The sequence below is a fragment of the Camelus bactrianus genome, chromosome 25 (genome assembly GCF_048773025.1).
Source record: "Camelus bactrianus isolate YW-2024 breed Bactrian camel chromosome 25, ASM4877302v1, whole genome shotgun sequence".
NCBI classification, from domain to species: domain Eukaryota; kingdom Metazoa; phylum Chordata; class Mammalia; order Artiodactyla; family Camelidae; genus Camelus; species Camelus bactrianus.
The window spans coordinates 27,183,342-27,207,478 of NC_133563.1; the positions used below are offsets into that span (position 1 = coordinate 27,183,342).

Consider the following 24,137-nt stretch of genomic DNA (forward strand, 5'->3'; position numbering starts at 1 on the left):
GGCTCATATTTACTTTTATTTGACAACACAGCTATAGAATCTTATCTCTTAGACAAAAATACAAAGCTGAAACTTTGAAGCACTGTACCTGCTATGTGACCTTATGATCATCAGGAAAAAAAAAATCCTTTCTATGTCTTTCTGACTTTTAAATTGTTAGCCACTCTCGACTCTTCCTAACATGGGTGGTCACAGTCTGTGAGGTCTAGTCACACTGCTGAGAGGAGGCTGTGCGTGGGAAGCCAGAAAAAGGCTGTCTCTTTGTGGCAGTATTATCCGGACAGATAGCCCTCATGACTGATCAGAGGCCTCTGCTTGACTTGTCTGTTTAATCAATCTTGGCGGCCATTTATTGCTTGTTTGACTGAAATGTGGTGGCGATTATTGCTTAAAGAACCTTTCTCTGTCAGCTCTTCCCACAGCGGAGAATTCTCCTCAGGGCCACACGAATTACCTGTGTGTATGCCAGTGATGAAAAAGGTAGGAGACACAAGTGGGAAGAATAAAGCTAAAAAATATTAGAACTCAAAAGCATCCCATGTCTTCTCACAATGGTGTCAGGGTGTCACTCAGAGCATTGGGATTCTCTTTGGAGAGCCTGGAGTTCATCTCTTTCGGAGGGGAGGTCTGAGCCTCAAAGCCATGTAGGAAGGACAGAAGAAGCCATCCAGAAAGGTGTGCGCGTATGTGTTCACACACACATGCAAAATGTATGTGATTTAAAAATTTGTACCCTTACAAATGAAGACCCACGCTGGAACTCACACAGTAACTGCATTTTTTCATTTAACAAACATTTACCCAGCACCTGACACAAGCTGTTGGATTGGATGTTGATGGAAGCGAAAGAGAGGAATCAAGGATAAAGGTTAAGTTTCTGGTCTGAGCAACTTGGTGGTGCCCTTCACTGAAATGAAAAATTCGGATCTGAGCATGGTTTTGGTTTCTTTCGGTGGAGGAGATGGAAGTGATGAGAGCTGCCGTGTACGTGTAAATTTTGAGAACCCTATAATACATTCAAATAGAGGCTGTGTGGAGTCCTGGTTCCATTCCAGAACAAAATATATAAACATTTCTTGAGTGAGACTCTGGTTTGGTACTTAAAAAAAAAAAATCTTCCCCAAATGACTCTGCAGCAGAGCCAGGGTTGAGAACACTGGGGCAGATTGTGCTGCTGCTCAGGTGACCTGGCATATGGTTGGACAAACAGATCTTAGAGGCAAAGAAGATCCATTCCATTTTGGACACATGAAAAGAAGACGTGAATGATGAAACACTCAACTGAGATTCAGGAATCCTGAATTCTAACCTCAGCTCTCCAACTTTGCAGCTGTGCCTTCTCCATTTTAGCCTTAGTTTCTTCGCCTGTGAAATGAAGAGGTTGGGCTGGACGAGCCATGTCTTTGTCTACTGCTGCCTAGATGTCTAGGGACCCTCAGTCTTTGTCAGTATCCTCTGAGTGATACAAGGTACGACACGCTGGTTAAAAACATGGACTTGAACCCCAGCACTGCCTCTCTCCAACTCCGTGACTGTGGACAAGTTACTCAACCTTTCTGATGATTTATTTCCTTGGCTGAAAAAAGTGGCTCACAATACCAACTGCCCTGAGCCATTATAAAGATTAGATAGATTAGTATCTGTAAAGCACTTAGCACGATGACTCACTGGAAAGCCGGTCAATAAACATAACTATTATTACTGATAGTCTTTTATGTTCTTATTTATTTTGTAAACCAAGAATTCCAGGGAAATCAAGAGAAGAGCATATAGGAAGTAGCCTATCTTACGCGTTTGCCTAATTTCTCCATCGGCTCCCGTGGACATGCCCCATCGCTACCCCCATGCTTGAACTGAAAGATGAGATTACAGAAACCTTCACAATCAGCAGAGCTAATTATCATTCATTCTCTACCCTCAGAATCTGTAATACCGTACTTGAATTGTGGAATTCTCCCTGCGAGCTTTCCAAAACATTTTCAGTACAGGATCTTTACTTGTAAAAGGGGAGAATAAGTTTCCCTTAAGAATACATTGCTGTATTTGGAAAACACAGCAGCAGTAATTGTTTGATTCACCTGTAACATCTCACCATCCCAAAACGTACCCACAAAAGCATCTTTCCGTCTGGAAATCCCCACTGCCAGGGAGCTTGTTTACACATTTTGCAAAGAAAGGAACAGAAGGGAGTGGATATTTATTGTGTCAAGTTCGTGCTGTGCTTTTTTATTAAATTTTTAACAGCCAGGAAACATTTTAAATGCATTAGATTCTTTGACCCCTTCACAAATCTATTTTAGGTATATGTAGTAATTATTTACATCTTAAGCTGGGTGTTGGACTCACAGATACTTACTTTGTTATGCTTTTTTGTATGCCTAAAATACTCCATAATGCTTTTTGTTTTGACAGCGCTGAACACCCTTGGCTTTTTTTTCTAACCACGTTTTTCTTTCTTGCATGCTTTACTTCCTTGCAAAAGGATACTTCGCTTCCCTTTTCACTCCCACCTCCCTGACCTAGTTCCTCATTGCCCTCTCCAACCTTTGAGAATTGACCTCAATGGGGTATTTCTAGGGTTCGATGCTGTGAACTGGAGGACTGTCATCAATCCCTAGGTGGTGAGAACTGAAAAGCATCTTCGAGAGCAGCTGTAGGGTGGTTCTCAAACTTGACTGGGCATCAGCATTGCCCAGAGAGCTGGTTAAAACACACAATATGGAGTCCATGCTCAGTGTTTCTGATTCAGTTGGTCTGGGGTGAGATCTGATAATTTGTTTTTCTAACCAGCTACCAGGTGAGGGAGGTGGTGCTGCTGGACCACACCTTGAGAACCACTTATCAGTGATTTAAGGTATCACGGCTCTTCCACTGCCTTGCCTGCTATTTTTTTAAATTGAAGAAATGCTCATAGAGCACTTCAGATGTATCAGACAATAAGGTCATTTAATTGTCATAGCACTGCTATGATTTGAGTCTATTATTCCCATTCTACAGATAAGGAAACTGGGAAAGAAAAAAGTAATTTGCTCAAGTTCACAAGGCCAGTCAGTGGTAGAGTCTGGGCTGAAACTCAGTAGGCAGCCTTCAGATTTGGGCTTTTCACCCAGATGCCTTCCTGGGCAAGTTTAATAGAATAAACAAGGTGCAGTGCAGGGAGGCAGGAGGGAGCAATTCATTTAAACAAGAAAGATGTACAAAAGAATTTGAGAATGTTGGAAGCATTTTCACTGGGTCATAAGGGAAGAGTAGAATTTTGGCAAGCCAAGATGGCAGGAAGAACGTTCCAGGGGCAGGAAAAGTCATGCAATGTGACACCCTAAAGAAAAGTGCATGAAGTGTTCTGGAATGAGGGGTCTGACTTGATGGCACCATAGTTTGCCTAGAGATGTTGAGTAAGAATCGACAGATAATTGGATAAAGAAGATGCCCTATAAATACACAATGGAACACTATTCAGTCATAAAAAAGAATGAAATATTGACACTGGTAGCAACATGGATGGACCTAGAGATGATCATACCAAGTGAAGTAAGTCAGATACAGAAAGACAAATATCATATGGTATTACTTATATGTGGAATCTTAAAAAATGACACAAGTGAACTTATTTACAAAACAAAAACAGACACATATCCATAGAAAACAAACTTACGGTTACCAAAGGGGAAAGAGGTGGAAGGATAAATTAGGAGTTTGAGATTAGCAGATACAAACAATTATATATAAAGTAGATAACAAGGTCCTACTGTATAGCACAGGGAACTACATTCAATATCTCATAATAACATCATGAAAAAGAACATGTATTCGTATGTATAGCTGAATCACTATGCTGTACACCAGAAATTAACACAACATTGTAAATCAACTATCCTTCAATTTAAATAAAAGAAATAAGACTAGAAGCCATTGAGGGACCAGATTAAAAGGCCCTGAATGGATAGCAAAGATTTTAGATTTACTTTTTCCTATTCTAAGAGATGGACAAAGGGGAGTCAATGAAATGTTTTAAGCACAGATGCAGCGAAGTTCACTTTCATTTTGGTATCAATGTTGAGAATGGATGGAGGAAGATGATACTAATTAGAAGGCTGCCCAGTTGAGGGATGATGGTGGCCTGGACTCAGGTGTCAAGAGAGAGAATAGAGCTGAAAGGGGCTGGACTTGAGAGTTATTAAAAAGGCTAAGTTACATAATTTCAAACATTGATGAAATCAAAACAGGAAAAAAGGGAAGCAAATGAGGCGAAAACAGACGAACCTTTGTTGGATAACTACCTGTGTTCCAGCCACTGTCACAAGCATGGGAAACACAAGGATAAAGAAAACACAGGAGAAAGACTCTGTGGCAACATCAGTAATCATTCATTCAGTTAAAAACACACTGGGAAGTTGCAAGACCCAGAGCACAATTCTCCATGCTGAAGCTCGGCTGGCCTAAATAGCTTTGGATCCAGGAGGACCGTTTCCCATCAGGAAGAATGGAATTAGCTAGCCACAGCCAGCATGTCCTGCCAAAGACAAATGCCTCACCAGCAACAGCCCTTTCAGTCCGTAAACAGATCTGACATTTAGGTAGCAGTGCTCCTTGTGCACTAATAAGTCTTAACTTGAGGCCCAGAAATCATTAGAGGAGTGAGAGCTTTTAATGAGCTCTAAAAGAAGTATACAGTCAAAAAAAAAAATTACCTGCAGTTAAGCAGCACCAAGGATGCTAATGTTAAAATTTATGAGAAAAGTGCTTGAGGAAGGCTGGAGCCATTATAAAAACTTGGCATAATTTCTATTTTAGAAAAAAAATTAGATTATTCTTTTAAAAAGGGTCTACCCTAGAATTTACTAAAACCTCATGAATAGGTTTTATCCTGTATTTTTTTCCCCACTCTTTCATCCCCACAGTGGTTAAAGATTAGGCTGAAGAACTGGCAGTGGGATCCTATCATAAGTTGATAATTGAATCCACTGGCTGGTTTTTCGGCCGAAGCAAGCTGCAGTGGACAGTAGGGTGTGGTCTCTCCAGCTGTTGATTCTCAACCTTTAACCCATTCAGTTATTTAATTATTCATGTAACAAACTCTTTTTCACTTAACACTTAACGGGGTGTGAAGAGATCAATAAAGCATCTTACTTTCCGAGGGAGTTTACACCCACACACCACTTGATCTCTTGGATAGTGGAACTTACAGCTAAAAGCACAGACAGACCTGGGTCTGAGTTCTGCTTGCACCAGTTATCTGTACTTCTCCAGGCTGGATTAACCGTGCAATATATTGTCCACAGCAGAACACTTTTGGGAGACGAAGGGGGCACCACAAATGACTGCTTTTATTATCTATTGCCATGGGATACACTACCCTAAAACACAGTGGCTTAAAACAGAACTTAATAGCATCTCTCATGATTCTCTCCGTTGCCCAGGATTCGCCGGATGATTCTTGCTTGTGGTCTTTCATGTGGTTGTTGACTGGGGGGGCGGGGTGTTATCTGAAGATGGGTTGAATGTCCAAGGTGACACCCTCATACAGCTGGCAGTTGATGCAGGGTGTCAACTGGGAGCTCCACCGGGTTGTTAACCTGAGCCCCTCTACATGGCCTCCTCCTGTGGTGTGGGTTTCTTACAGCACAGTGGCTTGGCTCTGAGAAGGGACTTCCGCGCAAACGAGTATTTTACAAAATATAGGCAGCAACTGCAAGTCTGTGCAAAGGTGATGCCTGAAATGGCAGTGTCTCATCTACAACATTCTGTTGCCCAAAGGAGTGACAGCACAGCCTGGAGTCAAGGGGATGGATGAACAGACTGCCTTTTGATGGAGGAATGGCACTCACGTCCAGGAGGAAATGTATTGATGGGTGGCCCTTTTACAGAGAAGCTACCTCAATAATTACAGTAGGAAAAGAGAAAGAACCCAGGACTGTCCCAAGGACTGTCATCCAGCCTTAGTTGCAGTCTCCCCATCTGTAAACTAGGGTAATAATAATATAACTCAGTGTCTTATGATGAGGATCTAATAAAGTCATCCAGGTGAAACTTGAAGCTATGTGTCTGGCGCTGAGTAAACCCTTGATGTGTTCCAGCTGTAATGTAGTCCCAGGTTGCCACTGCCCTAGTTTAGGTCCCTGTCATCTCTTACCTGATAGTTACAACAGTTTGGGAGCCATTCTTGCAATTTCCACTTTCAGTCCTCATCTATCTAGCCTCTTTTAGATGGTCAGTAGTACTATTAACACGGCACTCTTTTAGATGGTCAGTAGTACTATTAACACGGCACCATTTCTATCACGCCCCTCCTCTGCTCTGACACCTGCAGCAGGTCCTGGTCCTGTCCAGCAAAGTCCAAACCTCTGTCTGCTGTTTGAAGCCCTATATAATCGGGCCTGTGCTCCCAATAAACCAGCCAAGCTAGAGTTGCCATAAATGTGCTCTTCCCTGCTCTCTGCCTAGTTCCAGGCTGCTCTTTCTGCCAAGGATGCCCTTTTCAAAGTCCTGCACCTTCAACTTCCCATCCTTCAAGGTGTCTCTGAAAGCTGATGATGCTCTCTCTCTCCTTCATCTGCCTCCCCATTTCAGCTGAACATGCTGTGAGGCACCTGGAGCTTTCTACCTCGCATTATGATCTCTGGCGTCTATACATGCTTCAAGGGCTAGAGGGAGGGAAAGAGGAAAGACAGAGAGATTCAAGTGGGCAATTTTTTGATATAGTCACTATTTTTTATTTCCATTTCTGTCACCAGTTGTTTCTCTCTAAGCTAGGCTGTTCATTAAGTGTCTTTAAAGGATGCAGCATCAGAACAATGGTTGAGATTCAAAATCCTAAAAGTTAGTGGTCAACAGAAATGTATCAGGTCATATACAACAAAACTGGAATATATGAAGAGAGGGGCAAGGCTTCCATCCATGAGATGAGAAAATAATTTCCCCAGGATCTCTTGAGTGGAAGGGGGCACAGACAGCGGGCACAGGGGGAGGGAAGTGTGTGACCCCAGATGAGGGTCCCAGAACTGGAAGGACTGTGGAAGGGGAGAAGCAGCAGCCTTCCAGGAAGACTCCGCTTCTCTTGAGTGAGCACTATTCTTGCCCCATCCTGCGGGGCTTAATGATGCTGGCATTAGTGTCCAAGCACAGCCAGCACTTGCCCATGGACCCTTCAGCTGGACAGATTCCCATGTCTGCTTTAAACCTTTGTGTGGCCCTTGCCTGAGTTACCCTGTGAAACGACGACACTCACTGTCCTCGATTTCTCCTTCATCCACAAGAGAGAGGGTAGACTTTGGTCACTGATGAATGGAGGATGTATGGAAAGAAATGGCCCTGTGACTGTGCTTTGGTGAGAACAGGCAGATTCAGCCTGAGAATGGACTGAGACGAGGCCAGTCTCAGGGCCGCAGCATCGTTACTGTTGTGAATAATAATATGTAAATACGTACCAAGAGAAAGCCTATCACTGAAGGCACAAACGGCATTATTTGGGAGTCTGCACGAAAGATTTGCCTCTTCCCTCCCTTTCTTTTATGCAGTGAATCCCTTGTTTATATTCAGGTAGGTTTATGGACATCTATTCTATGCCTTGGCTTATAATCCAGTATTTGTTTACTTTTTTGCTTAAATTGTTTTAGCTTTGGCTACTGGAAGCTCTGTCAGTCGGCTCCTTGGGTCCCTTTGGCAAGGCCCCATTGTTGTTGTTTTGGGTACTTCCTTACTTTCTGGCACAAGGTGCTCCCTGCTCGTCTTATATGTTCCCTGCCCCGGTCCTAGAATAAGCCACTGATCTACGGAACTCTGGTCTCTTTTTGGAGAGTGGCCTTAGAAACCAAGATCTTATTCTTTTGTCTTTTTATTTAGGGAAGGGAGCTCTTCTTAGAAGTATCCTATTTCAGTCTCATCAGCTGGCCAGGAAGAAAAAATATTTAGTCCCCTGACCTCCTATGATAGATGAGAATATAATTGAAAATAGGTGTTAAGTAAACTAAGCTACAAGGTTTGCCACCATGAGAGAGACAGCCATTGCACGTGCAAATTTGCAAAGCAGACTACAACAAACACCTCCCTGGCTTGTAAATTTGAGATACTCCATCATTGCAAAATTTTACGTTCCTGTTTCATCTCTAAGTGTAGATTAGTAATCAACGTACTAGAAATACATATGAATTTCAGCCACTTATAACAATAGTGATGATGAGAATAGCCAATGTTTTTGAAGTTGTGAAGTGCTTAGATCAGCCAGGGACTTTTAAGTATTTCGCATGCATTATCAGATTTGATTCTCAAAAAATCCCTATGGGGTAGGCACAATTATCATGGCCTGATGAGGCAACTAAGGCTTAGAACCATCAACAGCTTGTCTAAGGCTAGCAGTTAGCAAGGAGGGGAGCTGAGATTTGTGGCCGAGCAGTCTTTAACAGGAGTCTTAGCCTCAATTTCTCTGTTACTGCCTCGGTCATCTTAAGGGAAGACATTGCTTATGAGGGTAGCGTATCTGCAGAATCTATCAAAAGACACACTGCCAGATATTCATGTGGAACACATGAAAGCTGTCATATGCTCTACAGAGCACACGATGTCCATATGTTTATACCTATCAGGCCACATGTGGTTTCAGCCAAACAGAATTCAGCCAGACTCTGCTCATGCGTGACTCACGCACTGAGAGCGGTTTGTTTATGAAAGTTATGAAAACTCAGGATTCAAATCCAGTGGAAGGTAACAGAAATTCATAAGCAACATAAACTGATTGGAAAAGCAAAGAATGAAATCAGGTAGCGACTACTAAAATGAGGTTATACCAGTCACAAAGTTGTCCACAGACAGCAAAGAATATGGTAAGAGCAGAACATTTGAATGAGGCTGTGCAGAAAATAAAGCAAGCAGATGGCAGAGGACTGCAACTCATTTCATGCGTGACGTTCACTTAAGACCTCTGTAACTCTAGTAGAGATGCCCCTGATTTTGTACACTTGGTTTCAGGTCTAACTAAAACTAAAATCCATGGGGTACCCACGTCATTTGCCTTGGTGGCCCGTCAGCACATTGTAACACACGGGTGTACATAACCGTGCTCCTGACTGAACAGCCTGAGTTTGAATCCTGGCCTGACCAGGTGTGCCACTTTGGGCAAGCCATGTAACCTCTTCCACATCTCAGTTTTCCCATCTATAAAATGGGGATGATGATGGTTTCTACCCTGGGGGATTATGGTGAGTATTATGAGATATAATATTTTGTCAAGTTCTTAGAACAGTAGTCAGTACATATTAGTTTTAATATAAATTTGATTCATTAAATACATGAATTACTTCTCTATGGTTTACATATAATAAAATTGTATTGTAAATTAATATTCCAGGTCATTGACACTGTACCCTTTAAGTGAATTTCTTCAAGTAGAATATGCCAAACATGACTTTATTTAGCCTTTGTTCGAAGATGCCATCATCATCACGAATTTTGTGAATTTTCAGTTTCAAATATGCAGTTTGGCCAGTCCTGACCCACCGAGGTGCGACCCTCAACTGCCATTCTGATCTCATCTCCTCCCTCCACTGACCCACATCCAGGCTTCCGAGAGTCTACGCTGCTTGTGTGTGGTTCCTACCTTTACCCAACCTTCTTTTATCTCCACAGGACCTTATGCAAGCTCTCTTCTCTACTTCAAATATCCTACCTTCTGTCCTTTACTCTTCTCATTGACCTTTGGACGTATCCAAGACCCTCTCAGATACCACCGTAACTGATATCCTTTCCCCTGACATTCAGAGTTAGATACACTGCCACCTCTGTGCTTCTAAGTCTGAACATATCTATACAATGCCATTTATCACAAGTGTCATTCTTGGCTTAATTTCCTATGCCTATCCCCACTGAATTCTGAGCTCCATGAACCATTTCACATTAATCTTTGGATCTCCAGTGCTTACATGAAAAACTGCCATTTGATAGACTCTATACTTATATATGCTTGAAATAAATGAATAAACAGTCATAAAAGTAAATGCACATTGAGATTTCCTTTCTATCTGAGTAAAACCCAGACAGAACTGGGCTTGATAAACTGATAACGGTAATATATTGTACGTGTTTCACTTGAACTGATTTTGTTGTTTCAATAGATACTGATTGAGTGCCTAACTATATGCAAGGGGCTGGTCCAATTTGAAGAGCAGAGGAAAGAAAACACTGTGTATTCTTTTCCACGATAGGAAGAGTCTACTTCTGCCCTTTTAATCCCTAGCTCCCCTCCAAGAAAGAGGGAATTGCTCATTCAATTGGAGCCTAAAATTTGTCTTTCTTCTTCCTACCTGAAGACTTAAACTAAGAGGGAACCAGAAGGTCCTACCTAAGCCTCAAACCTGATGTATACACTTCCGTCTAATTTTCATTAGAACCTTCCTTTAGAGATTAATATGTGCTATGCCATTCAGTTATTTTCTAGATGACCATGGTTCTTTCTTAGAGATCTCTAAGAAATCATTTTTGGTTAGGGTGAGGAGATTGGAGAGAGGATGGAGAAAGTAGAAATGAATTATGCAGCAGCATTCAGGTTTTGGGGCGGGGGGTTCTAGCCATACCATCAAAAGACTACCAAAACTCATTCCTCCAAAATAGAAAAGATACACGAATAAACATGATTTTATCCTTGCTCTCTAAAGATTACAGCTTCCTGTACCTTTATGAAATTTATGTGAATGAGAAGGACCCTTGTATTAGTTTCTTAGATACGCTGTAACAAAGTACCAAAAATTGGGCGGCTTAAAACAACAGAAATTTATTTTCTCACTGTTTAGAAGGTCCAAAGTCTGAAATCAAGGTCTTGGTGAGATTGGTTCCTCCTAAGAATTGTGAGGGAGACTCTGTTCTAAGCCTCTTTCCTAGTTTCTGGTGGTGGCCTGCAACTTCAGCAGTCCTTGGCTTATAGACACACTGTGACACATTGTCCTGATCTCAGCGTTGGTGGCCACACAGCGTTCTCCCCGTTTGTGTTTACGTCTTTCTATCTTCTCTCTCCTTTTTATTAGTTTCAGGCATACAGTATAATGATTCAGTATTTGTATATATTGTGACATGGTCACCACAATGAATCCAGTCAACATCCATCACCACACGTGGTTACAAACGTTAAAAAAATATTAAAATATAATTCTCTGATTTATTCCATATTTACAGTTTAAGGTTTTGAAGTACAGAGACCATATATTATGATCTCCATATCTTCAGTGCTGAGAAAAGAAGCTTGTGATTTGCAGTAGGATGATATGGAACTGACTTTTCCCCAGTAGTCCGACAGCATCCTTTTCAGTCCTCCCTGTCCTCAACTGTTTTCCTCCCTGGATATGTCCAGAAGTCAGAGAGCCTGAGACTTTCAGGGATTCATAGGTATGGAATCTCAGCCAACACCACAGCAGGAATGAACAGATTATTCTTGAGATGACAATCAATCCTATTCCTTCTTAACCTCAGAACCCAAACTCGGCCATGGAGTCAGTCTTTTACGTCCCTCCTCTGCCTGCATCACCTTTCTCCAAAAAGGCTGAAGATCTCTTTAGAGAATACAGAAGCTAATTGGTTCTTTCCACAGATCAAAATTATGTGGACAAGTTCAGGTAGCAATGTAGTAATGGAAGTGAAAGATAATAACCAAGAGCACTGGGTTAAAATAAAATAGAAAAATTGAGGGAAAAGAGAAGCTAATAAGTAGAAATGTGGAATAATCATCTAAATGAGGTTGACAGTACCTTTTTTTCTGGAGTCAAAGCAGAAAAGAACAAATCACTGAAGAGTCTCTGTGCCAGGCGGTCCCTGAATGTCAGGCTGATATACACGTTGACCCCTTCAGCTACCCTGATTTCTGTGGTTCCAAGAGCTAACATTCCTGGCTGCCTCGGCGAAAAAGTGTCTCTTAATGATATTACTGAACGCTGACCTTTCCAAGAAAAAGAATCCCAGACGCTTACTAATTTAGAAAATGGGTCAACTGCAATGTGGCAGCTCAAATTTGAGCCTGAAGATCAAACATCGAATTTCAGTGCTGTGACAGGAAGTCCCTTTAGATGTGTGTGAGCTCAGTGTCTGTTTAATAAAAGAACAACATCCTTCTCACATCAGTGCTCGGATTTTTAAGTTTCACTGGAACAAATATTCATTGAACTCTCAATTGCATAATTTGCTCTGGCTGCCATCCCCCCTGCCACCTAGTATACCAAAAATATTATTAGGCATTGTATTTTGTACTTAAAGGAAACATGGATGTGGATATTCTATCGTGTGTATTACACATTTTAAATGGTCTACTATAAATGGAGCAATGTACTCATTTTTACTAGGGGTGAGCTAAAATACATCATGTATATTGGGTCTGCTATGTGAAGATAAAGCTGGTCTGAGAGATAGGAGTATTTTATTCTGATCCACACTCAGCCAAGATTCTCCCAATTTGTAAAATTAGGGCTCTGTCATCTGATAACCTGCAGGAGGCAGAATAAAGTTCCTCCAAAGATGTCTATGTCCTCATCCCTGAAATCTGTGAGTATGTTAGGTTACACAAAAAGGGGAATTAAGGTTGCAGATAGAATTAAGATCGCTGACTTTGAAATGCAGAGATTATTCTGGATTACCCAGGTGGGCCCAGTGTCATCACAAGAGTTCTTACAAGTGGAAGAGGGAGACGGGAGAGAGAGAACCAAAAAGATGACAGCATGAGAATGACCCTGCCCAACCTTGTTGGCTTTGAAGATGGAGAGAAGAGCCACAGATCAAGGCATGTGGGCGGCCTGGAGAAGCTAAGAGAAGGCAAGGAAAGGGAGTCCCCCCAGGGCCTCTGGAAGGAGCACAGCCCTGCTGACACCTTGACATTTATTCAAGCTTCTCAATTCATGCTTCTGCCCTCCAGAACAGTCACATAATAAATTATTTTATGCCATTAAGTGTGTGGTAATTTGTTACGACGGCAATACAGAGCCCTTCGAGTGCCACCTGCGATGCATCTGACATTCAGTTTTCTGGGTGAAGATCTGGAACTATTACCTGTCACCATTTGTTTCTTTACATTGACTGGCAGATATGCACTCAAGTTGTGTGATCCAGGGAATGCCTGATAGCCTTCAATGTAGGGGAGGCAAAGTTAACTCTGGGCAGGCAAGTTAGGGCTTAGGAGCAAAGTGGCAGCTCTGATGGCGTGCTGTAAAGAGGTGGCTTTGTGGGGGTGTCCTGACAGCACGGGGCAGGAGCAGCAGAGGGTACAAAAGAGAAGGGAGAATTTTCCTGATTTATTACTGCATCATTAATAAATAACTATTGATTTACATCTTATTTTCCAAACCATATGCTCTTAATTGCTTCCTTTTGTCTCATTGTATTGGCTAATAATGCCTTCAATGTCATGTTAAATAATATGGAGAGATATTGGGCATCCTTGTCTTTTTCCTAACTTCAGCGGCAAAAATGATGTCTTGTAGTGTTTCTCATTAAGTAAGGTGCCGGTTGGGGGCTGAGGTAAATATTACTATGTTAAGTGTGTATCTATCAATTTATCTATCTGTTTGTTTATTTATTTATTTATTTTAAAATTTTTTTTATTTTTGGGGGGTGGAACACTATTTTATTTTACTTTTTTAACATTTTTTATTGATTTATAATCATTTTACAATGTTGTGTCAAATTCCAGTGTAGAGCACAATTTTTCAGTTATACATGAACATATCTATATTCATTGTCACATTCCTTTCTCTGTGAGCTACCATAAGATCTTGTATATATTTCCCTGGGCTATACAGTATAATCTTGTTTACCTATTCTACAATTTTGAAATCCCAGTCTATCCCTTCCCAACCCCCTGCCCTCTTGGCAACCACAAGTCTGTATTCTATGTCTATGAGTCTATTTCTGTTTTGTATTTATGCTTTGTTTGCATTTTTTTTATATATTTTGTCATGTTTTCACATGAGTGGATGTTGAATTTTGTCAAATACATTTCTGATCAATGGGGACATTACATAATTTTTTATGTAGCTCAATAGGATGGACTACATTCGTTGACTGTTAATGGAACTTCTATTTTAGAAGCATGGTAGAGGACACGCTCCTAAATAAGTAAAATGTATGACATTCCAGATAGAGACTGATTCTGGAAATGGAGCTCTACCATGGCCTGCAGGTGGGGAAGAGTAGGGGGGCAACTTCTATATGTGCAATAAATAAATGTATTTATTCCTTTCTTTATTCAAAAAATATTTGAACATCCACATTTTTTAACATCCACATTCATTGATTTCTATACTCAGCAGACACTTGAAATACCCTGGAATACCTAGTCTGAGCCGGGGATGTAATTTACAAAGAGGAATCAGAAAAAGTGTTTGTCTGCAAGGGCTTGCTGGGTTATGTGGGAGGACCTACTGGAGGGAAGAACAATCTGAGATAGGTTTTAAAACTAATAGGAGAGAGGGGAGGGTATAGCTCAAGTGGTAGGTTACATGCTTAGCATGCACAAGGTCCTGGGTTCAATCCCCAGTACCTCCATTGAAAAAATTAATTAAATAAACCTAGTTACCTCTCCCCCTGCAAAAAATAAACAAACAAACAAAAAACAAAACAAAAACTAACACAGTTAACTTTCAGGTGTTGGTAGGAAAAAACAAAAAATGAATAGGAGAGAGCTGCAAACCACCCTTCCGTGTAGGAATGTTCTCAGATGATCAAAATTTGCCACTCCTTGTCACTATACTTGGAGACATGCTCAGAAGAGCTAGACAGGAGATGAACTGACCAGGCAAGCCACATGCCTTTAAAGACAGGGAAGCCTATGTTTGTTGTTGTTGTTTTTAATCAAAACACACTAGTTATATATTAGTCTTTTCTTCTTCATGTCTCCTAGTGTCTGCTCTGGAGCTGTGGTAGGCATTTGCTTTGATCGCCTCCCTCTCTAGGGGGAGTTTCTAAGAGGGAGATGCAAAGAATTGTAATCAATCTTCTGAATCTACTGAGCACTTTTCCACCAACCCAGCTTCCAGGGAAGATTCACAGGCACCTATCTTCAGTAATTTGTGAGCTGCTAAAACCAGACTGCAGTCTGAACCTGGGCTGCAATAACGTGGTGGTATTTACCTTAAAGGAATACAACACGAAAACCCTTCCTGGTTAGTTTACCATGTCTGTGGTTTTCCTTTTCTAAAAAGGCAATGCAAACCTCTGCCTTCGCTTAATGCCATCCCCAAAGACGACCGAGTCATTTCTCTTAAATTTTTTTCTGTAGTAGCTCCGGAATCATTCGTTTTCTGTGTCGGATACGGAGAACCCTGCCTTTCAGGAACAGTGGAGCAGTGGCATTCACAAGCTGAACCTGACATCTGGCCTGATCACTTTGAGGAGTTACCTTGCCCTATGATTGGTTGAATTGCCTCTCTATGACTCTTCAGCAGAATGGACTCAAAGTATGATCTTGACCCCTTCCCAACCTCACTATTCCTCTCACACCCAAGACCCAAAACAGAACTGTATGTCCTCTCAGTTGAATTCTTTTTTCAGTATCTGCTTTAAACTTGCAAGTGGCAAGCAGCCCCTCATAAAGCAGGTCCCAACTTTCCACTAAAAGAATCACGAAGACAAAGGGGAGGAAATGAAAAAACACCATTAGTGAGTCAGAAGGAAGAATCCTACCCAATCCAGTGCACTCTGCCTCGTGAGTCTTCCCTTGACCCCCTCTTACAAAAGAGAGCCTGATTTAAAAAGTAGTGAGAGAACTCTTGGCCTCAAGGTGTGTGCCAACCAGAATTGTGAATAGCCACCTCCTTAATACGTTTATTAGTTCCTCATTATTTATAAAGCATCAACTGTGTGCCATGTATTCTAGCTGGTACAGAATACAACCAGTAATAAGACCAAAAAATCACAGATTCATGGAGGCTGTAGTCTAAGTATGGGCTAAGACAACAAATCAACAAGATGGTATCGATGCTACAGAGAAAAGTAAAGATGGTAAGGAGAAAAGGAAATGCTGGGAGTTAGCCTTCTCATTTAGGGGTATCAGAGGATCCCTGAGGGTGTGACCCCAGGGAGCTCTAGTAAAAGACGTTTCTGTAAGATGGCACAGAAAATCAAAGACCCCTGAGATGGGAGCTTGGTTGGCAGGTTCAGAGAAGAGCGATGAGGAAGTCAGCGTGGCTGGAGCAAATGGTCAAGGGCAAGGTTGGTAGGATTGATATCAGAGAAGCACAGGTAGCTGAATCGTAGAGAGTGACAGAGTTCACTATAAGGATGTGACTTTTACTTTGAGGGACAGTGGAAGCCATTGGAGAGTGTTGAGGAGAAAAGATGTTATGATCCCACTTATATTTGAAGATGGCTACTCCCAGCTGCTGTGTCATGAAGAAACAGCAGAGAGAGGGGCAAGAGCAGAGGCAAAGAGATCAGCCAGGGGGCTATTCTCAGAGAATTATGGCAGCTGGGGCAGAAGGGATGGCAGTGAGAAGGTTGCAGACTTTGGAAAACCTTAAGGGTTAAACCAGTAGGACCTGCTGATAAATTGTGTGTAGACTGTGAAAGAAAGGAACAAAAAAAGAAGTCAAGTGTATACTAAGCTATTTTCCTGGGGCAACTAGAAAGGATGAAAATGTCACTGTCATGGATTTTGAAGCCCTAACCTAATGCGCTATATGACTGCATAGGAGATTAAGGTCAAAAAAATGAAATCAGAAGGGTGGAGCCCTGACCTCATAGAGTTGGTATCCTTTTAAAAGAAGAGACTCCATCCAGAGCTCTTTATTTTCTGCCATGTATGGATGCAGCAAGAACGCAACTGTCCACAAGCCAGGAAAAAGACCCTCACCAGAAATTGAATCAGCTAGCACCTTGATCTTGGACTTCCCAGCCTCCAGAGCTGTGAGAAGTAAATTTCTGCATGTAAGTCTATGGTATCTTGTTATGGAAACCAGACTAATTCAGTCATTAACCAAGAAGGAGAAGGGGGTTTTAGGGTCAGATATGAGGGAGAAAATACTCATTCTTCTTGTGAATGCATACAGTTTGATATGCCTATTGACTATCCAAATAAAGATATTGTGCAGGCGGTTGGATTAATGAGTCTGCCATTTAGGGGAGCACTCAGGGCAGATATAAATATTTATATGTATAGAAATTATATTTAAATCCATGAGACTGGTGATACTAGAGATGCGTGTGCACAGAGAAGAGAAGAAGTGCATGCACCGAGCCCTGGACCACTGTGATACTAGGAAGTCAGTGATATGAGGGATGTGAGGACAGGTGCAAAGAGGACCAAGAGGGATGGCCAACTTGAGACGAGAACTGAGAAGGTGACATTTTCTTGAAGGCAATTAAGAGGTGTTTCAAAAGGAAGACTTAAGACCAACTGTGTCAGATTCTACATACATCAGGCAAGATCAGGAGAACTGGTCACTGCATCTACCACGGTGGAGGAAGGTCATTGGGTATATTGTCATGAACTCTTTCAGTACAGAGGTGGGGATGACAGTCCGATTGGAGTGGATAAAGAGCATGGACTAGGGGACTGAAGTCAGACACTAGCGTAGATGACTGTTTTGAGGTATGACATGTAGATGTCAAAGTCTACTAGACATGGTCCCTAGCCATCCTTGAACTAGAAGTCTCGTGAGATAGAGTATGCTGAGGATGGCAGATTTTAATAAATCTCATTCATTTAAAGTGTAAAAACAAAACGAAGAAATGAGTATTAGAGCCAGGAAGGAAACACCATGTCCTTCTCCTTGAAAACGAAGAACAAAGTTGGAAAACTTACACTACCTGACAATATCAGGCTTGGGATACTTAAACTATCAGATTTCAAGATTTATTATAATTCTACCTTAAATCAAGATTGTCTGGGGGAGGGGGGAGAGGGTATAGCTCAGCAGTAGAGCATGTGCTTAGCATGCATGAGGTCCTGGGTTCAATCCCCAGTACTGCTAAATAAATAAATAAATACCTAATTACCTCTCTCCCCTGAAAAAATAAAAAAAAATAAAAATAGAAGTAAGATTGCCTGAACAAACTTACTTACAAAACAGAAAGCAATTCACAGACATAGGAAACAAACTTATGGTTACCAGGGGCGGAAGAGGGTGGGAAGGGATAAATTGGGAATTCGAGATTTGCAGATACTAACTACTATATATAAAATAGATACGCAACAAGTTTATACTATATAGCACGGGGAACTATGTTCAATATCTTGTAGTAACTTATGGTTAAAACAAATGTGAAAATGAATTTATGTATGTTCCTATATGATTGAAGCATGGTGCTGTACACCAGAAATTGACACAACATTGTGAACTGACTATACTTCAATAAAAATATATTTAAAAAAAAGAAATAAGACTGCCTGGTACTGACATAAAGATAAATCTGTGGGGAAAAAGGAAAGTCCAAAAGTAGATAATCACATATATATGATCAACTGATTTTAATGAATTGCCTAAGAAATTCAATGGGGAAAATCGCAGTCCTTCCACTAAATGGTCCTGAAGCACTGGCTATCCACATTACAAAATGAAACTGACTACTATTCTCATAGCTTATGAAAAAATTAGGATACAGACTTAAATATGAATGCTAAAACAATCACGCTTTTTAAAGAAATTAGAGGAGAACTTCTTTATCACTCTGGTAAACTGGACTTTATCAAATTAAAAACTGCTCATCAAAATGTATCACTAAAATGTAAAAATACAAGCCACAGTCTGGGAAAAGCTACCTGAAATAGTTCTGTAAGAGACTTTCTTAATGGACATACAAGAGTGGAAAATGAAGTTAATGTAAAAATATGCGAGAACTGTAAACCAGAAGAAATATAGAGTAGCAATTTTAGTAGAGCACAAGATAGATTTTATGGCAGAAGCATAATCAATGACAAAGAGAGATATTGCTTACTGTGAAAAACAGTAACCTATCAGGAAGATAGAACAATCAGCAAATTTATGCCTGCAATTGTATGTAAGTTCAAAATATATTAAAGCAACAAGTGACAGATTAATATAGTAATTAATCCTGTAATTGTAGACTTTAATACATCACTCTCAGAAACTGATGAAAAGAGCAAAGATAAACAAGCCCATAGATTTGTATGAGTTGATGAATAAGGACAATTGGGAGATACGTAAAGAATTTTCTATAATATTTGAAACAGTCACAAAAAAATCTATCCTTAACTAGACCACAAATATATCTTCAAACAATTCTAAAGAATTAACATTGTACCATACAGTTTGTCTTATGTACACACAAAATATGTAGTTAGAAATGAATGTTCAAAAGGATAGAATTTTAAATTACTTATGTCTTTAAACTAATAAAGCATTTATGGAAAACCCCTGTGTTAAAGAAGGTAAGTAGTAAATGACAAAATAATTAGAGCTAAATAACAATGAAACAATGTATAACAAAATGTGTGGGACTTATGTATTTTTTCAATCCCTTGATAAAAATAGACCAAAAACATGAGCTAAGCATTTAACATAAAATCAAAGGAGGAAAAAAGTCTTATACTTTGAACACAATGGTAGGACAGGTGTTCTAAAAATAGCTCAGTTACCTTAAAATACACACATTCTAGATAATTTACAACAAATTTATTTTAAATAACAATTAAAATGAGTAACAAATATATACTCCATGCTGAATTTTACTCCTGAGTATATATACCTTGGAGAAATTCTACACAGGAACAGAGGGGCATATGCACAAGAATTTCAGCATTACTTTTTTGCAAAGAATTGAAATGTCCTAGGTTTTATCCTTAGTGGACAACTGGAGTGAACTGTAGTCCATGGCTAGGTGGGATGCGTGTATTGGCCAGATGAAATGAGCTGTATCTATGTGGGAGGGTTCTAAAATAATAATTAAAGGGAAAACAGAATGTGATTTAAAGCCCCCAAATACTTAAATTTTAAACATGTACTTGCATACACAGCACTTTATGAATATACATATATAATATATTTATATTATATATATGAACATAGATGGGAAAGATACACATTAAATATATAAGACATATGTTTATGAAAAGTGTGAATTGGGTTTGGAGGATAGGCAGTAGGGTTGCCAGATTTAGCAAGTAGAAGCACAGGGCATCTGGTTACATTGGAATTTCAAATTAAAAAAAATTATATCCAAGTAATATTAGGTTAAAAAGAAATTTCCATCCTTAGGAATGCCAGCTTGAGGGGACCTCCATAGAAAGGCAGCAGGAGTAGATTCTTTTGTTTTAGTCCCAAATATTGCATGAGGCATACTTATTATACTGAATATGTGTACTAAAATTTTTTATTTATCTGAAATTTGAAGTTAAATGGGCATCATGTATTTTATTTGTCAAGCCTAATACGGAGAGAAACAATAACATGATAAGGGGAGAAAAAAGGCCTTGCACAAACAAATGATCCTGTGTTACATTTAAGAACTACTGCCAACTCAATTCTGATATAGAAATTTTTTAAAAATCAGTAAATAAATAACTAAACTGTAATTTTACATAAATTATTTGGGGAATATAAATTATAAGTTTAAGTGATGTCTTGTGAAAGAATAATTCTATTATGTCAAGTCTTTAAAAAGTGGAGTAAATTTATTTGCCTCTGGTTTTATTTACTTGGAAGGAATGCGCATCTTCCTGAGACAGTCATATTCCACCTCAAGGTACTCAGCACAAAGTTCTTCTTGAGCACATTTACTAAATATCAAATACAAAGCTTGTTTTAGTCTACCAGAAATATAATCTGATTTAATAAGCACCATTATTATTCTATAGAATGTGTGTGTGTTTATTAGAATTTGCTCATTTAAGCCTTAATCAACTGTGCTACTGTACGTTTTGCTATTAGTCATCTAAGCTCTCCTTATATTCAGGATAAAGAAAACTGAGGTCACCTGCTCTACCTTATTTCTTTGCTCATAGTTGCAAATAAAGTGAAAAGATTGCTGCACCCAACTTAAATCCAACATGTTGCATGGTGTTGTTTCTTCATTAAAATAGTGTAGACCAAGGAGATCTTTCCCTCTACAATCAAAGTTCTCTACATAATTATGAAATAACCTACAGAGTGCTAAAGCGAAGTGCTGTTGGAGCCAGTCTGTACAAGGAGGAAGGACCCTGACCCCAAACTGGGTTCAGATGTTGAGAATGACAATGTCACGTATCTCCCAGTGGGGAGGAAAAGGTTTGTGACTCACATAATGAGGCTTTCTGAGGAGAGCAGTGCAACTCCCCAGACTTGTCCCCAAATGGCTTGAGATAGGAAGGAAAGGAGGCTGGCTTGGGTTTTTATGATATTTGATGTGGGGGGTAGGTAGGGGCAGGGGTTTTCCTTGCATAGGCCAGGGCTTGTGTGGTATAAATTTCCCACTTATGCTCAAGGAAGAAGAACTGGGCTTTCTGAGCAGTTTGACCAGATTTGGGGCAGAAGGAAAAGGAGAAGTGGGGCTTAAAAGCTGTCAGCAATCAACATCAAAATGGAGTCAGACTCTTTACTACAAGTGCTTAAAAAAAAAAAAGCAAAACAGAATCCCACTTATTGAGGAAATATAATTGACTAGAATTTTATGTTATCACATTGCATTATAATGTAATTGAAATATATGAAGTAACCCAATCACAAGTTGAATGTATAAATGATAGAACAGCAGGATAAACATGGCTTATGCACAAAAAGCCTAAAGGAATTAGAAGAATAATATGACTAGAAGAAATCTGAGTGTTAATGGCAATACCAAATTAAAAACATTGTTAATTTTTAATAATATTGCCTTATGTAGTATTTAGCAGATGCATTGGCCATCTCTCGGAAGATTAGGGACAGATTTTATTAAAATCCAAACTCAAAATGTTGCTTAGAAAAGCTGACATGATCAATGACCTTTTTTGTTGTCTTTGCCATTTCAAATTAAACTGAGCAAAGATTTCGGACAGAAAAGAAACCAGGAATAAAATCAAGTCTAGATTTGTTTTAACTTTTTGACATTTCTAGAATGATGTCATTCATTCTCTAGCGTTTAGTCAAACTGTGAAGCAGCAGCAATCTCAGAATTTGGATGGTATTTTGAGATATTCTAAGCATTGGTTTTTAGAACTAGCCATAAAGCACAATTCAATCCTAGCTGAAAAAAAAGTATTCTTATATTGACATCTTTCTTTTCTTTTCCTTCCAGACAACAGTGACCTTCTGCTGTTGTTCAAACTGTTGGTTGTAAGGAACACTCAACTGTGTAGCCAAAAAAAGAAAAATGCGATAGAGGTGGGGAGGGTATAGCTCAGTGGTAGAATTCATGCTTAGCATGCAGGAGGTTCAATCCCCAGTACTGCCATTTGATGATAGATAAATAAATAAACCAATTACCTACCCCCTAAAAAAGAATTAAAAAAAAAAAAAGAACCACAAACAGAGCAAGAATGAACTTTTAAAAAATGTGATGGAGCGTCAACTGTTTTGCACTTACTGAATGACACTGGTAAGCCTTCCTTTCCATACCACTAAGATGTCCACTCCATAAAATGTAAAGATTGCTCCCCCCCCCGACATTAACTAGGGCTCCTTCCATTTCTGAAATTCTAAGCTCCTCTACCTTGTCTCAGTTTTTCTAATTCAATAAGAAGTAACTATAAGCCTGTGTGTCTTATCCTTCTTCCTCATTCTTTAAGCTTTGTCTCTTTGCAAATGAGCCTCAGAGGATGTAGCCTGAATCCCTCAATTATTTTGATTTCTTAAAGCTTATTTTTATTTCTTTATACAAAAGCAAATCTATATAGTATAGATATTTGGGGGAGAAGACAATCTGAAAAAAATAAGAAGGAAAATCAATAGTGATGGTGCAGTGGAGAAACACAAAGCAGGCTACGGAGATAAAGATAACATGGGGAGGCATTTCAGGGAGGCAGCCAGGGAAGGATTCTCCAAAGTGATGGCTTTTTGAGAAGCTCCTAAAAGGAGTGAGGATATAAACTGTGATATTGGAGAAACAGCTTTCCAGACAGAAGGAATGGTATGTGCAAAATTATGTGCAAAATCCTCAAATGAGAGCCTTGGGGTGTTTCAGTCACCAACCAGGAGAAGGCCATTGAGGCTGGAGCGCAGTGGGCAAGGTGGCAGTGGTGAAGGAGCTCAGGCTTACCTCGAGCATTTAAGATTTTGTCCAAAGTTTGACAGAAAATTATTTGAAGGATGCTGAACAATGCCATGCTTTGATCGAGCTCACATATTTAAAAGGCTCATCTGTCCATTGTATGAAAACTATTCTAGTGGTAGAGTAACAGCCTAAACAGGAAAGCCAGTTCAGTGGCCCTTGCAGGAGAAAAGGAGAGAGATAAGAGATGAGATGAGCAGTTAGATAGAATTTTAGTGGCTGAACTGGATGTTGAAGGTGAGAGAAAAATAAAGATCAAGGATGATTCCAAACGTTTGGGCCTTAGCTCTCGGGTGCATGATGCCTTTTGCAGAGATGAGATGTGGGAGTGGCCCATGGGGTTGAGGGTTTGAGTTTGAGGTGCCTATTAGCTGTATCACTGGAAGTGCTGAGGAGGACGGTGGAAATGAGAGTCTAGATTTCAGAGCAAGTTAAAAGATGGACCTAAATTTGGGAGTGATGGGCTCACTGAAGTAATAGTTCTGGATGACAGCACGTAGAAAGAGAGTGACTATACTTAGAGAAAAAGCCCTTAGAGATTGGTCCTGGGGACACACTGACATCTAGAGTTTGGGGAGGGAAGGGAAATCTGACCAAAGAATTTCAAGATAGGGGGAAAAAATGCTATTAGTAGAAAAAGTAACACTTTGAGGACGGGGATATTCTGAAAGGCAATTTTGCTAAAGTTTCAAGGTAAGAACCAGAGGAAGATTTCCAGCATCCACAAGAGGTGCTTGCCTCTGAGAAACTTTACCTTCAGAAGCAGAAGCTGCTCCTCACTGGCTGGTTACCAACCAACCATAATGACGTATGTTTTCATTTTTCAACGCTTCTTCATGTCTCATCTCATTTTATTTTCACAGCAGCTCTTACTCAGGAGACAGGATGCATTTCTCATATGAGACAGTTGAGGTACAGCAGATGAAGTGGTTTCTCCAAAGCTGCACCACTGTTAAATGATGACACCAGCCCTGCATCTAATGTCTCTG

The 24,137-nt window shown here is 40.0% G+C and overlaps 1 long non-coding RNA gene across 7 annotated transcripts in view; it reads right to left on the reverse strand.

Moving 5' to 3' along the window:
* LOC105082937 (uncharacterized) overlaps window positions 1–12,014 on the reverse strand; it is a 75,811-nt gene extending 63,797 nt beyond the window's left edge. For 5 of the 7 annotated variants that reach the window (XR_012502265.1, XR_012502266.1, XR_012502268.1 and 2 more), the window contains exon 1: window positions 11,730–12,012. This is a non-coding gene — a long non-coding RNA (uncharacterized LOC105082937). Of the gene's footprint in view, window positions 1–11,729 lie in introns of all 7 variants that reach the window. The other 2 variants (XR_012502262.1, XR_012502267.1) reach the window with 2 other exon arrangements.
* Window positions 12,015–24,137: the final 12,123 nt, after the last annotated feature.